General features: G+C 43.7%; 1 pseudogene; it reads right to left on the minus strand.

The window, feature by feature from the left end:
* Positions 1–9,346: 9,346 nt before the first annotated feature.
* LOC133251385 (small ribosomal subunit protein uS2B-like) lies at positions 9,347–11,676 on the minus strand (annotated as a pseudogene).
* Positions 11,677–16,039: the final 4,363 nt, after the last annotated feature.

Below are 16,039 nucleotides of genomic sequence, written 5' to 3' on the forward strand. Positions count from 1 at the left end.
TATGATTATCTCAATTAGTGCATAGAAAGTCCTTGAAGAATACAAAATGCATTTTATGAAAACTTTCAAGACACTAGAGGATGGGAACACCCTTACTATTGTTAAAAAATAAAACTACAAAAATCCTAAAACTAACATCATACTTATTGGTAAGATATTGAATGTTTCCCCGTAATAGTAAGAGACAAAGCCAGAAAGTTCTCGCTCTTTCTGTTCAATGTTATTTTGTTTAAATTTTTATTTATTTATTTGTTTGTACCAGGTCTTAGTTTTAGCTCTCCAGATCTTTGATCTTCGTTGTAGCATATGGGATCTTTAGTTGTGGCATGCAGGCTCTTAGTTATGGCATGTGGGATCTAGCTCCCTGACCAGGGATCCAACCTGGACCCCTTGCATTGGGAGTGCAGAGTCTCAGCCACAGGACCACCAGGGAAATACCCTGTGGGACGTCTGTATGAGAAACAACAGGTAGATAATTTTATGGCAGGAGCAGAGAGGAGCTAAACTGTGTTAGGAGATCAAGAGGTCATACATTTCCCATCCTTGGGGCAAGGGAGACACTACACATACACAAAAGGCTTCACAGGGTCAAAAAGGCAGGGGATGTAGACTATACTAAGTCTTGCTACCCCCCTCCCATATGCCTTTGCCATGAAATCCATCTGGACTGAGGGATGTGTGTGTACCTAGAGGAAGGTCCTGAGATAGATTAACCAGGGGGGTCAAAACAAGACGACTGGCCAAGAAGGGGACAAAGCCCCAGAAGACTGCCCCATAATAAAGGATTTAAACTTCCCAAAGGCACGACTCTAGCACTCTCTCGCTGGGCTTGCCCATGTGTCTTTTTACATCTATTCTGGTTTTCTAGTAAATACTCTTTCCTCTGTATCTTCTGTCTCTTTGTCTGATTCTTCCTTTCAAGACAAGGGCTGGGGACTTAGATTCTACCTGCTGGCCCCTGTGGTCTAGCAGTGAAGATTCCTGGTTTCCACCCAGGTGACCAGGGTTCAATTCTGGCTGGAAATTAAGTTCTCTCTCTTCCAACTCCTGCTTATTGCAAGCTAATGCTCACTGCTGTGTGTGTGTGTCCAAAATCATTCTGAGTATTTGCATCTACCACCAGGTTAAGTGAAGTCCAGGCCAGAACCAGTATCAACTCCTGTCAGGATCCATTTGTATCACCACAGGGGTATCAGTATCAGTCAGCTGTGTCCAAGAGTCTTGCCACCAGTAAGCTGGCCACACAGCTATCTGCAATGTCAGTGTATTTTGGTGGCAGATAGAACAGTTCTTGTGGTTTCCCAGGTGGCATTAATAGTAAAGAACCTGCCTGCCAATGCAGGAGACACAAGAGACTTGGGTTCAATCCCTGGTCAGGAAGATCCCCTGGAGAAGGGAATGGAAACCCACTACAGTATTCTTGCCTGGAGAATTGCATGGACAGAAGAGCCAGGTGGGCTACAGTCCTTGGGGTCACAAAGAGTTGGACACAACTGAGCGACTTTCACTTTCACTTGTTTGACAATACTAGGTAGGGGAAATGCTCCCCAGTCAGATTCAGTATCCATCTCCCACATAGAAGCTGGTTTAAAAAAAAAGCCTATTCACATAAAGCCTATTCAAACATACTGATTCTCCTACAAGTTTTACAGTAATTCCAACAACTCATATGTTCCTAACTGTAGCCTCGATTAGGACTTCATCCACAGGTTTTGATTTTACAGTAGTAGGTAGGGGAAGTGTTCCCCCTGCCAAACATAACATGCACTCCCATAAAACATTCAGGTAAAACTGACACACTTCTTTACATAATTCTAACTTTCATAATCCTATCAATGATTATTAGGTAATCTTAATCTAATTGTAGCCTGGGTTAAGGGCTTCACCAATGGGCTTTGGTACCACAGCTGAGTCCTGAAAACATCTCTTTTCTGGCCCCTGACCATTTTACCCTCTCCAGTGCAAAGTCTTTGGGTCCCCAGTGAGGGGTTGAGACAAGGGACCCTGGCCCCTTTGTTAATCTTCATCTTGTAAATCTGCCTGCCTGCCCACTGCCTCCTGAAATTGCCAGTCAGGTTTCTCATTTTAATTTCTACCTTTTGACTTTTAAATTTTTTCCAAACGGGTAGAGTGGACTCCTTTGGGGCCCTTTAATTTGGGAGGGCATCCAACATTAAAAGGGATCCAAATGGTGGATCCCTTCGGCCCACCCACCCCTAGGTTGTGCTATGTTAAAGCTTTTGTTTTAACCCCATTAGTGTCCATTTTATTCACTCATTTTTAAATAACCATCTAAAGATTTCTATTCTACTGTAATAAGTCCCGTGGCTCTCCTCTGTTTCCTCTTTGTTTTGCTCCTGTCAATATTCACTTTATTCACCTTACTACTTCAGTTCAGTTCAGTTCAGTTCAATCACTCAGTCGTGTCCAACTCTTTGCAACCCCATGAACCGCAGCACACCAGGCCTTCCTGTCCATCACCAACTCCTGGAGTCCATCCAAGCCCATGTCCATTGAGTCGGTGATGCCATCCAACCATCTCATCCTCTGTCGTCCCCTTCTCCTCCTGCCCCCAATCTTTCCCAGCACCAGGGTCTTTTCCAATGAGTCAGCTCTTCGCATCAGGTGGCCAAAGTATTGGAGTTTCAGCTTTAACGTCAGTCCTTCCAATGAATATTCAGGACTGATCTCCTTTTGGATGGACTGGTTGGATCTCCTTGCAGTCCAAGGGACTCTCAAGAGTCTTCTCCAACACCACAGTTCAAAAGCATCAATTCTTCAGCGCTCAGCTTTCTTTATAGTCCAACTCTCACATCCATACATGACCACTGGAAAAACCATAGCCTTGACTAGACGGACCTTTGTTGACAAAATAATGTCTCTGCTTTTCAATATGCTGTCTAAGTTGGTCATAACCTTCCTTACTACTTAGTAACTATTTAAAATGTTCTACCTTGTTGGGAAGAGTCATGTGACTGCCCTCCTTGGCCTCTTACATTCTCTTGTTAATTAACAATTTTTTATTAGCATCTATAAGATCCAGTGAGGGGAAGATGAAACAGCAAATTTTATAAGGTTTCCTGAACGGTTTTTTGCAACAGGATTGTTGGGCCCTAAAGAAGGCTGGGCCTCAAAGAATTGATGTTTTCAAATTATGGTGCTAGAGAAGCCTCTTGAGAGTCCCTTCCAGACAGCAAGGAGATTAAACTAGTCAATTTAGGAAATGAACCCTGAATATTCATTGGAAGGACAGATGTTGAAGCTCCAATACTTTGGCCACCTGATGCCAAGTGCCAACTCATTGGCAAAGACCCTGAGGCTGGGAAAGATTGAAGGCAGGAGGAGAAGAGGTGACAGAGGATGAGATGGTTGGATGGCATCACCGATTCAATGGACAAGAATGTGGGCAAACTCCAGGCGATGGTGAGGGACAGGGAGGCCTGGCGTGCTGCAGTTCATGGGGTGGCAAAGAGTTAGACATGACTTGGTGACAGAACAACCACCACCACCACCACCATGAAGACATAATAACTCTGAATGTGTAATGCACTTTCCGACTGAACAAAAATAGGATTATAGGGGATGTCCATGTGAAGGGGTCCCTTTAACCACAGAATTTACCATGACCTGGGTAATGGGCATATTCAGTGGATGTATATCCTACTCATTAAAAGGCTAGTCCCACACAGCTTGCATATGAAGCATATCAGCTGCCTCATGTGAAGTTTTCCACTTGGCATTCACAGGGGGAGACAAACCATCCCCATCTCAGGATAAACAGACGTTAGAGTGGCTTTTATCTAGTCCATCAGGCTGGCTATTCCCCCAGGAATAACCTCCTGTGTCTGGATCCCATATAATCATCTGTGATTGTTCCGTAGTGATATGTGGGCCCTGTTTCAATACAAACATGCTCTCCCATTTTGCAGCACTCAAAACCAAAGACACAGCCCCAAAACTAGTTACTCCGCAATTTATTTCAGTGAAGATTCTTCAGGAACTTGATGGTCTACAGAATCAAACAGTTCCTTCACACTATAATCCTGGTGTCAGGAGCTTCTTGGTTTAGTCCTTTTCCCCATGTTTAATGGGGGACTCATCTTTCAGTGTCATATCTTTTTGTTCTTTGATACAGTTCACAAGGTTATCATGGCAAGTATACTGGGGTAGTTTGCCATTCCCTCCTCCAGTGAATCATGTTTTGTCAGAATTCTCCATTATAACCCGTCCATCTCCATTATAACCCTACACGGCATGGCTCGTAACTTCATTGAGTTTCGCAAGCCCCTTTGCCAGGACAGTGCAGTGATCCATGAAGGCAGAATGCCAAAGAATTGATGGCTTCAAACTGTGGTGTTGGAGAAGACTCCTGAAAGTTCCTTAGATAGCAAGGAGATCAAACCAGTCAATCTTAAGGGAAATCAACCCTGAATACTCGTTGGAAGGACTGATGCTGAAACTGAAGCTCCAGTATTTTGGTCATCTGATGTGAACAGCCAACTCATTGGAAAAGTCCCTGATGCTGGGGAAGACTGAGGTCAGAAGGAGAAGAGGGCAGAGGAGGATGACATGGCTGAATGGCATGACCAATGCAAAGGACATGAACTTGGGCAAACTTTGGAGATGGTGAGGGACAGGGAAGCCTGGTGTGCTGCAGTCCATGGAGTTGCAAAGAGTCGGACACGACTGGGTGACTAAACAAGAACATGTTTACTATCTTCTTGTTAACTAGAGGTCTTAGAGGACATTCTATTGTCCCTGAACAATTTTTTACCTTGGGGGCAGCTTTGAGGCTAGTGGTCCAAGCTCAAACTTGCTGAAATCTGAGTTTGGACCAGCATCAAGGTCTAACCCAGCATTATCTTTTAGTTTAGCTATTACAGATAACAATAACCAAGGAATTCTATGTCTAGTATGCCTCTTGTTATTATGTACTTCCTTATATACCCAGTGATTCCACTTCTCAGGATTTGGATCCATCTCTAAATACCTTTGGTAACTTTTACCTTTCTGACTGACTACAGCAAACTGCCGCTCATACCATGGGTGACCAAGTGACTTGGGAATCAAAGGGTCTTCATCCTCTGCCCTTCATGCTTTCTCTTCCCAAACCACATGTTTCCATGAGCCAGGGCTAACCTAGCAAATCCCACTTCACTGACACCAACTGTTTTGTGTTCTGAGCACCCAATTTCAATGTGGGAAGACAGAGTTTTTCTCCACATCTCCAACAAGCAATGTTCCAACACCAGCTAGGTATTCTACAAATCAAGTCGTTTCTGACACTATCTCCCCTGATAACAGCATTAGATTCCACAGATTGAGAGTTCTTACCCTCTAATCACATGGTTGATTTACCTGGCAACCAGTACCCAAGCCATAGGTGCTGGTTAAAAGTTTTGCCAAAAGAACACAGTGCTCATAGGAAAAACCCTCTTCCAACATATAAGATGACTCTACACATGGACATGACCAGATGGTCAACACCAAAATAAGATTTATTATATTCTTTGCAGCTGAAGATGGAGAAGCTATATACAGTCAGCAAAAACAAGACCGGGTGCTGATTGTGGTTCAGATCATGAGCTCCTTATTGCAAAATTCAGACTTAAACTGAAGAACACAGGGAAAACCACTGGGCTTCCCTGGTAGATGAGCTGGTAAAAAATATGCCTGCAATGCAGGAGACTCTGGTTTAATTCCTGGGTTAGGAAGATCCCCTGGAGAAGAAATAGGCTACCCACTCCAGTATTCATGGGCTTCCCTGGGGCTCAGACAGTAAAGAATCCACCTGCAATACAGAAGTCCTGGGTTCGATCCTTAGGTTGGGAAGATTCCCTGGAGGAGGGCATGGCAAACGATTCCAGTATTCTAGACTGGAGAATCCCCATGGACAGAGGAGCTTGGCAGGCTACAATCCATGAGGTCACAAAGTCAGACACGACTGAGTGACTAAGCACAGTACAGACAAGGGAAACCACTAGGCCATTCAGGTATGACCTAGTCAAATCCCTTATGATTATACAGTAGAAGTGACAAATAGATTCAAGGGATTAGATCTCATAGATAGAGCGCCTGAAGAACTATGGACAGAGGTTCATAACATTGTACAGGAAGTGGTGATGAAAACCATCCTCAAGAAAAAGAAATGCAAAAAGGCAAAACGGTTGTTTGAGGAGACCTTACAAATAGCTGAGAAAAGATGAGAAACGAAAGGCAAAGGAGAAAAGGAAACATATTCCCATCTGAATGCAGAATGCCAGAGAATAGCAAGGAGAGATAACAAAACCTTTTTGAGTGAATAATGCAAAGAAATAGAGGGAAACAATAGAATGGGAAGGACTAGAGATCTTGTCAAGAAAATTAGAGATACCAAGGGAACATTTCATGCAAAGATGGGTACAATAAAGGACAGAAACGGTATGGACCTAACAGAAGCAAAAGATATTAAGAAGAGGTGGCAAGAATACACAGAAGAACTATATAAAAAAGATCTTCATGATCCAGATAACTACAATGGTATGATTACTCACCTAGAGCCAGACATCCTGGAGTGTGAAGTGGGCCTTAGAAAGCATCACTACGAAGTTACTGGAGCTGACAGAATTCCAGCTGAGCTATTTCAAATCCTAAAAAAATGATGCTGTTAAACTGCAGCACTCAGTATGCCAGCAAACTTGGAAAACTCAGCAGGACTGGAAAAGGTCAGTTTTCATTTCAATCCCAAAGAACGGCAATGTCAAAGAACATTCATACTACTGCACAACTGCAATCATTTCACACACTAGCAAAGTAATGCTCAAAATCCTTCAAGGTAGACTTCAACAGTATATGAACAAGAACTTCCAGATGTACAAGTTGGATTTATTTATTTTTTTTTTTTACAAGTTGGATTTAGAAAAGGCAGAGGTATCAGAGATAAAATTGCCAACATCCACTGGATCATAGAAAAAGTTAGAGAATTCCAGAAAAACATCTGCTTCATTGACTATGCCAAAGCCTTTGACTATGTGGATCACAACAAACTCTGGAAAACTCTTAAAGAGATGGGAATATCAGACCACCTGACCTGCCTCCTGCGAAACCTGTATGCAGGTCAAGAAGCAACAGGTAGAACCAGATGTGGAAAAACAGACTGGTTCCAAATTGGAAAAGGAGTGATCCAGGCTCTATTTTGTCACCCTGCTTATATAACTTATATGCAGAATACATCATGCGAAATGCTAGGCTGGATGAAGCACAAGCTGGAATCAAGATTGCCGGGAGAAATATTAACCTCAGACATGCATATGACACCACCCTTATGGCAGAAAGCAAAGAGGAATTAAAGAGCCTCTTGATGAAGGTGAAAGAGGAAAGTGAAAAAAGCTGGCTTAAAACTCAACATTCAAAATACCAAGATCATGGCATCCAGTCCCATCATTTCATAGCAAAAAGATGGGGAAACAATGGAAACAGTGACAGACTTTATTTTCTTGGGCTCCAAAATCACTGCAGATGGTGACTGCAGCCATGAAATTAAAAGATGCTTGCTCTTTGGAAGAAAAGCAATGACAAACCTAGACAGCATATTAAAAAGCAGAGACATTACTTTGCCAACAAATGTCCGTCTAGTCAAAGCTATGGTTTTTCCAGTAGTCATGTACGGATGTGAGAGCTGGACAGTAAAAAAGGCTGAGCACTGAAGAACTGATGCCTTTGAACTGTGGTGCTGGAAAAGACTTTTGAGAGTCCCTTGGACAGCAAGGAAATCAAACCAGTCAATCCTAAAAGAAATGAACCCTGAATATTCATTGGAAGGACTGATGCTGAAGCTGAAGCTCCAGTAATTTGGCCACCTGATCCAAAGAGCTGACTCACTGGAAAAGACCCTGATGCTGAGAAGGACTGAAGGTAGGAGGAGAAGTGGGTGACAGAGAATGAGACAGTTAGATGGCATCACCAACTCAATGGACATGAGCAAACTCCTGGAGATGGTGAAGGACAGGGAAGGTTGGTGTGCTGCAGTCGATAGGGTCGCAAAGAGTCAGACAAGGGACAGAACTCAGTGACTGAATAACAAAAAAAAGACACCTCATTGACATAACAAAAGACACCTTTATTGCTCTCTTAGGAAATTTCAAGGGTGTAAGGGGCTGTATCAGAAACCAAGAAGAAAGACCAAATATGTATTTCCTATTATCAATCACAATGTCCAGCTTTCCCGGTGGTTCAATGGTAAAGAATCTGCCTGCCAATGTAAGTTACTCGGGTTCGATCCCTGGTCCCAGAATATCCCTGTTCTGGTGGAGCAACTAAGCCCATGCACCACAACTACTGAGCCCAAGTGCTGCAACTACTGAAGCCTGAGTGCCTAGAACCGTGCTCCAGGACAAGAAAAGCCACTGCAGTGAGCAGCCTGGGTACTGCAAGGAAAGGTAGCCCCCGCGTGCCACAATTAGAGAAAAGCCATTGTAGCAACAAAGATCCAGTGCAACCAAAAACAGAATAAATAAATGAAAATTATTTTTAAAAAATCACAATGTCACACTGGATGAGAGACATGTTTATGAAACTCTCTCAGAATGGGACACAGAATATGTAGATATACGTGCCTCAAATGAATGCTCACTAATGTTCAACACTGCAGTTGTGAATTTTAGTACTGAAATTGAAAAGAAGGTCAATTATGTGGCTTTTTACTTCAAAAAAACACATATGCTTACTGTATGCCAGGCATAGATCTACCCAGAAGATATCAAATAGCCCTTTCTCCAACTGTACCAATATTTGGTGGTAAATGAACCTAAAATCTTAAAGCCCTTGACTCTTCTAAATCCTCCGGCCAACGTAAGACTTTTAAACTACTTGCCAGAGGAAAGCAGTATCCTCTTTCCTGGAAACCATACAACAAATTTACAAGGCAGGTGCTTTACAAAATGACACTCGTTCTTAACATCTCTCCTTTTTTTTTTTTTTTTTTTAAGAAACTGTTTATTTTCTGTCAGCCTGTTTCCATTTTAAGAGTTTGTGGGGGCTTCCCCAGTGGCTCAACGGTAAAGAATACACCTGCCCAATGCAGGAGACACGGGTTCCATCCCTGGTCTGGGAATATCCCACATGCTGTGGAGCAACTAAGCCCATGAGCCACAACTATTGAGTTTGTGCTCTAGAGCCCTGGAACCACAACTCCTGAAGCCCGAATGCCCTAGAGCCTGTGTTCCACAAGTGAAGCCACTGCAATGAGAAGCCCAAGCATTGCAACTAGAGATTAGTGCCTGCTCCCTGCAGCTAAAGGAAAAGCCCACACAGCAACAAAGACCAAGCACAGCCAAAATTAATAAATGAATAAATAAAATTACTTTTTAAAAAGTTTGTGGAAGAACAACTTAAGACCACTCAGTGGTTGCTTCTACCCATTCAGCAGCTTGACATGTGGGAGCTACAGACCAGTGTGCAGTGGCAGGCTGAGCACTCCAGTCTTCAGTGGGGAACCACTGAACTGAGTTCCTGCATGCCTTTGGACCAGTTCAGCCCCCAGTTTGAGTAGCAGTGAGCAAATGAACTGGTGAGTGAACCGAGCAGTCCATTCACTCTGAAATTCCTCCTTGATCGCAGCCTTCTCAGCTGCCACCTATTCTTCCTTTTCAAACTCTTCAGGACCTCTGTAGAAGCAGAGATCAGGCATGACCTCCCATGGGTGTTCCCAGGGGATGATGCCACACATGCACAGAACTTCCCAGGTCTGCAACCACCACCACATCAGGCCCACTGAGCAAGCTCCCTTGTTGTTGTTGTTGTTCATTCAGTCATGCCCAACTCTTTGCAATACCATGGAGGACAGCACACCAGGCTTCCCTTTCCCTCCATATCTTCCAGAGTTCGCTCAAACTCATGTCCATTAAGTCAATGATGCCATCCAACCATTTCATCCTCTGCCGCCCCATTCTCCTCTTGCAGGATGGCAATGTCCACATAACACAGAGGAGAGTCTGTGTTACACAGAGCAATGGTAGGCAGGTTAATGTAGGAGGCATCTGTGAGAGGCTGGTGGTCAGCCCTGGGATCAGTAACTAACAGAAATCTTGGCTCCCAGAAGGCTGCCTGGATCTGGTTAGTGAAAGTTCCAGGACTGAAGTGGGCTGTAATAGGAATAGCTCCAGTGGCAGCAACAAACTTCAGCACAGCTCAGTGGCTAGTATTCCTGGAGGATGTGACACTGACATCAGCTGGGTTTTCCAAGGCAACAATGGCACAAGCTGCCAACAGAAGCTTCTCCCAAGTTCTCTTCAGATTTATGATGTAGACGCCGTAACTGTTCCTTCTGTAGGTGTACTGTTCCATTTGGAAGTCAAGGTTGGTGCCACCTAAGTGGGTTCCCGCTGCAAGGAATTTGAGGACACCACCCTCCTCCATTTGCAGGACATCACGGACAGCAGACATTGTGAAAGTTTCCCTTTGCATTACAGTGGGAATCCAAAACACCATATGGATCCCTGTCTTAGTAGTGTGAAAAAGTCAACATCTCTCCTTCTAATCCACATTCCTTAGGCTATGACCTATGGAAAAGCACACTTTCATTCTAGAGGAGATCACTTTCACAGAAGCAATTTCAAGACCTGACCAAATGTACAAGAGGATCCAGGGAAACATGAGAGAGTGGATTTTGAGAGTATTTGACTAGGGCACATAATACAAAGCTGGATATGACAGAATTAAATGACATGGAGAACTTGTCCATGACTTGGGATTTAAGCTTCTGGCAAGGATACTTGAACCAGATCCTAATACTTTGGCCAGAAAGATCAATGGTTCTTTGAAGATTAGACAGAATGAATAGCTAATAAATGTAGTAGATATGAAATATCCTCGGACATAGTATGGAAGAGAATATAAGAAGGCTCAAAGAGGTGAGAATGTTAGAATAGATTGACTGTATAAAACCTGAGAACCCCAAAATTATGTTCTCTAAGATGGCCCAGGAGTGAGGCTTCTAATGAGAAAAATATTGACATCTTTGTGAAGCTCAGTGGGTAGCTATCCCTTATAGACAAGGGTTTGTGGTACTGATGCTAGCAAAGAACTGAGCTCTCTGGCATGAGTAAGGATAATGAGATTTCAGAATAACAGAGGCCAAATAGCTCCACATAACTATTAGTGGCAAAGCAGATTTAACTACTGTGGTATCAGCAAGACCATCATGGCAATCAAGGTGTTTTTACACATAGGGATTGTGGCTATGCCTAATAAATCAATGTGTTCCTGGGAGCAAGAAAGACGAGAAAATAAAATGTAGCTTGTCTTGTTTTATAAATATATTTGAGAGTTGGTGTACAGCTACTGCAGCTTTCCAGGTGGCACTAGTGGTAAAGAACCTGCCTGCCAATGCAGGAGACTTAAGAGACAAGAGTTGGATCCCTGGATCAGGAAGATCCCCTGGAGGAGAGCACGGCAACCCACTCCAGTATTCTTGCCTGGAGAATCTCATGGACAGAGGAGCCTGACGGGCTGCGGTCCATGGGATCGCAAAGAGTCAGACACGACTGAATCGACTTAGCAGGCATGCATGTACAGCTATTACAATGGAACACTGTAGTTCCTCACCCTGTTTTTAGATATATCAGGTCAATATCAGAGCCTGTTAGAAGGAGAAGATAACACTCCTTAAAGAAGGGCAATGCCACTACAACTAAAGACTCTAAGTGTTCCTTCTGTTGTTGTTTGGTTGCTAAGTCGTGTCTGACTCTTTGGTAACCCCAGTGAACTGAAGACCACCAGGCTCCTCTGTCCATGGGATTTCCCAGGCATACTGGGATGAGTTGCCATTTCCTTCTCCAGAGCATCTTCCTGACCCAGAGATTGAAGCTGGGTCTCCTGTATTGGCAGGCTGATTCTTTACTGATGAGCTACCAGGGAAGCTCAAGTGTTACTTCTATCCTTTCCTACAGAGACCTGCAGCTATTTGCCTAGGTAACTGCACTTGGGCAAGTGGACTGTTCAGAATTCTCAAAGGAGGTGAAATATAGTTCCTGAGCAGTCTCTGAAAGAGGTGACCTAAAACACTACAATGGTCCTTCAGCTATAATGAAGGCTTATAGAGATCAAGAGACGAATGAAATGTAGGCCCAAATCCACCTCAAAGTGGAGCCAAAGCATCCACAGACCATGTGATTATCATTACCATATGATTATTTCCCAGGTCCCTGAGTGTATAATTGGGATAGATATACTTATCAGCTGTAAGAACCCTGTGCAGAAAAGAGCTAATGCAGCAAATCCTTAGAAAGCCCTGCTTGCAAGGCTGGCCTTTGGCTGTTATCTGGGAACTTGGATTTGGGGAGCATTTCCACTGTCCCTTACCACTGGCTTTCTTGGAATTATGAATTCACAGATCCAAATCACCTAGGTCTGACTCTAAGTGAAAATCTGATACTATCTTCTAAGGGCCATTTCAGTTAGAGCATGAGCTGTGCCAAATTGAAAGCAGCCATAGGCTCAATAAAGGGAACACAGAAATTTCCCTGGTGGTCCAGTGGCTAAGACTCTGAGCTCCCAATGCAGGGAGCCCTGGTTCGATCCCTGGTCAGGGAACTAGATCCCACATGTCGCAACTAAGAGTTCACATACTGCAACTAAAGACCCGGCAAGCCACGACAAAGATCGAAGATTCCCCGTGCTACAACTAAGACCCGGCACAGTCAAATAAATTTTTTTTAATAAATAAAGGGAACATAGATTCTGTGATTGTGTAGGTTTAGGAAACCCATTTGTGGAGCCCTAAACAGTGCAATGGCAACCCACTCTAGTGTTCTTGCCTGGAGAATCCTGGGGACGGGGGAGCCTGGTGGGCTGCCGTCTATGGGGTCGCACAGAGTCGGACACGACTGAAGCGACTTAGCAGCAGCAGCAGCAAACAGTGCAAACATGGATGCTGGCTGGACAATCTGGGCCACTTACAGATGCCCACAGGAAAGGGCTTATTTTCTGATAGGGCTATTTGCAATTGAGGCGCTGACTGTCTCTATATTTCTGATAGATACATACAGAGACTGGTTGCATTTCTAACTTGTGAGTACTGTGGAAAGCTGCCAAGTTGGGGGAAGGCACATTACAGTGACTATGACCCCTCCACCCACTCCAGACACATCAGACTCTGGACCCTAATGTGATATGTTGCACTGCTATTGATTTGCTGTATTCAGATTTCTAGTTTGGTTGCAATCTGCATCAATGAACTAATAGTGTGAACTTTATTTCCCTCACCTTTTTCCTAGTAGACACATCTTATTAAGGCAATTTGACTGTTAAATACAACTATCCCCAGAAATAGATTGATCTCTATAAATCATTTTGAAAACCTTTGAAAATTCAGAATATCTTCATGACCAACTCCTTAACATGATACGACTTTGTGGTTAAATTACATCAAAAATCTTTTCTGTGAAACTGCTTTTGTCTCTTGCACACAGCCTTTCCAAACAAGAGCTCTGGGTTGGAGTAGGGGATAACTAAAAAATAAAAAGTTATAGTTGCTAAATGGGATACACTTGATTTTTTGACAATGAAGAAAACACATTCTGGAGAGGCACAGAGAGTGGGGAGTACATTAATGGTTTTTGTTTTTCAGAACTGTTCCTGGAAGCTTCCCTCTCTTCTTGAAGGAAAACTCCCCATGCTGCCTACCAAGCTGCTGTGAACACATATAATTCAGCTGGACTGCTGAGCCCTCAATCACACCTGACAGTGCTGACTATGAAGCAGCAGAGAATGGCTCCAGCTCCTGCACTTTCGATGCAGAACACTTCCAGATGCTGTCCACACACATGAGGTGGATAAACTGATATAGTGTCCAAGCAAATCTGTTTGGAAATGACTGCCTTGGGAAGCCCCTTTGAAACCAAAAACTGAACTGAATTATTGGACTGAACTGAGAATCCCAGAGTAGGAGGTACCATGGTTGGAGGCCATCTTGGAGGCTGTCAACCAGTACTACCTAGCTGATATATGTTCTGCTTGGGGTGCCCTAACAATGTAAACTCTGTCTCCAGAGGTACTACATGTAACCTCTGGAATTGTAATTTTGACATGTGTACCCTGACACTGCCTCAGCCCTAAAAGGCATTGTGTCAGCTTCAACTTACTAGCTAGAGTTGTGTTGTGCCTGACTTGAAGCCTTGGGCTAGGTAAAAAGATCATAACAAAGCTTAAGCAGGAAGATCCCTGGCTTTCTTAGGAAGGCCTTTATGGTTAGTGGGATTTGTTTAACTGGCCAAAGCTAGGACACATAAAGGTCATGCGTACGTGTGTTAGTCACTCAGTTGTGTCCAACTGTTTGCAACCTCATGGACTGTAACCCACCAGGCTCCTTTGTCCATGGAATTCTCCAGGCAAGAATACTAGAGTGGGTTGCCATTCCCTTCTCCAAGGGATCTTCCTGATCCAGGGGTCAAACCTGGGTCTCCTGCATTGCAGGCAGATTCCTTACCGACTGGCCACCAGGGAAGCCCATGAAGGGCATCAGTTCACTTCAGTTCAGTTCAGTCACTCAGTTGTGTCCGACTCTTTGTGACCCCATGAATCACAGCATGCCAGGCCTCCCTGTCCATCACCAACTCCCGGAGTTCTCCCAAACTTTTGTGCATCAAGTCGGTGATGCCATCCAACCATCTCATCCTCTGTCGTCCCCTTCTCCTCCTGCCCTCAATCCCTCCCAGCATCAGGGTCTTTTCCAATGAGTCAACTCTTCGCATGAGGTGGCCAAAGTATTGGAGTTCCCGCCTCAGCATCAGTCCTTCCAATGAACACCCAGGACTGATCTCCTTTAGGATGTACTAGTTGGATCTCCTTGCAGTCCAAGGGACTCTCAAGAGTCTTCTCCAACACCACAGTTTAAAAGTATCAATTCTTCTGCGCTCAGCTTTCTTCATAGTACAACTCTCACATCCACACATGACCACTGGAAAAACCATACCCTTGACTAGACGGACCTTTGTTGGGAAAGTAATGTCTCTGCTTTTTAATATGCTGTCTAGGTTGGTCATAACTTTCTTTCCAAGGAGTAAGTGTCTTTTAATTTCATGGCTGCAGTCACCATCTGCAGTGATTTTGGAGCCCCCAGAAATAAAGTCAGCCACTGTTTCCACTGTTTCCCCATCTATTTGCCATGAAGTGATGGGACCGGATGCTATGATCTTAGTTTTCTGAATGTTGAGCTTTAAGCCAACTTTTTCACTCTCCTCTTTCACTTTCACCAAAAGGCTCTTTAGTTCTTCACTTTCTGCCATAGGGGTGGTGTCATCTGCGTATCTGAGGTTATTGATATTTCTCCCGGCAATCTTGATTCCAGCTTGTGCTTCCTCCAGCCCAGAGTTTCTCATGATGTACTCTGCATATAAGTTAAAGAAGCAGGATGACAATACACAGCCTTGACATACTCCTTTTCCTATTTGGAACCAGTCTATTGTTCCATGTCCAGTTCTAACTGTTGCTTCCTGACCTGCATAAAGATTTCTCAAGAGGCAGATCAGGTGGTCTGGTATCCCCATCTCCTTTAGAATTGTCCACAGTTTATTGTGATCTACACAAAGACTTTGGCATAGTCAATAAAACAGAAATAGATGTTTTTCTGGAACTCTCTTGTTTTTTCGATGATCCAGCGGACGTTGGCAATTTGATCTCTGGTTCCTCTGCCTTTTCTAAAACCAGCTTGGACATCTGGAAGTTCATGGTTCACGTATTGCTGAAGCCTGGCTTGGAGAATTTTGAGCATTATTTTACTAGCTATATTTTTATTTATATGAGTAAATTATATTTACTCACTATACTACTAGCACTAGTGAGATAAGTGCAATTGTGCGGTAGTTTGAGTATTCTTTGGCATTGTCTTTCTTTGGGATTGGAATGAAAACTGACCTTTTCCAGTCCTGTGGCCACTGCCGCATTTTCCAAATTTGCTGGCATATTGAGTGCAACACTTTCATAGCATCATCTTTCAGGATTTGGAATAGCTCAACTGGAATTCCATCACCTCCACTAGCTTTGTTCGTAGTGATGCTTTCTA

The sequence above is a fragment of the Bos javanicus genome, chromosome 7, assembly GCF_032452875.1.
Source record: "Bos javanicus breed banteng chromosome 7, ARS-OSU_banteng_1.0, whole genome shotgun sequence".
NCBI classification, from domain to species: Eukaryota; Metazoa; Chordata; class Mammalia; order Artiodactyla; family Bovidae; genus Bos; species Bos javanicus.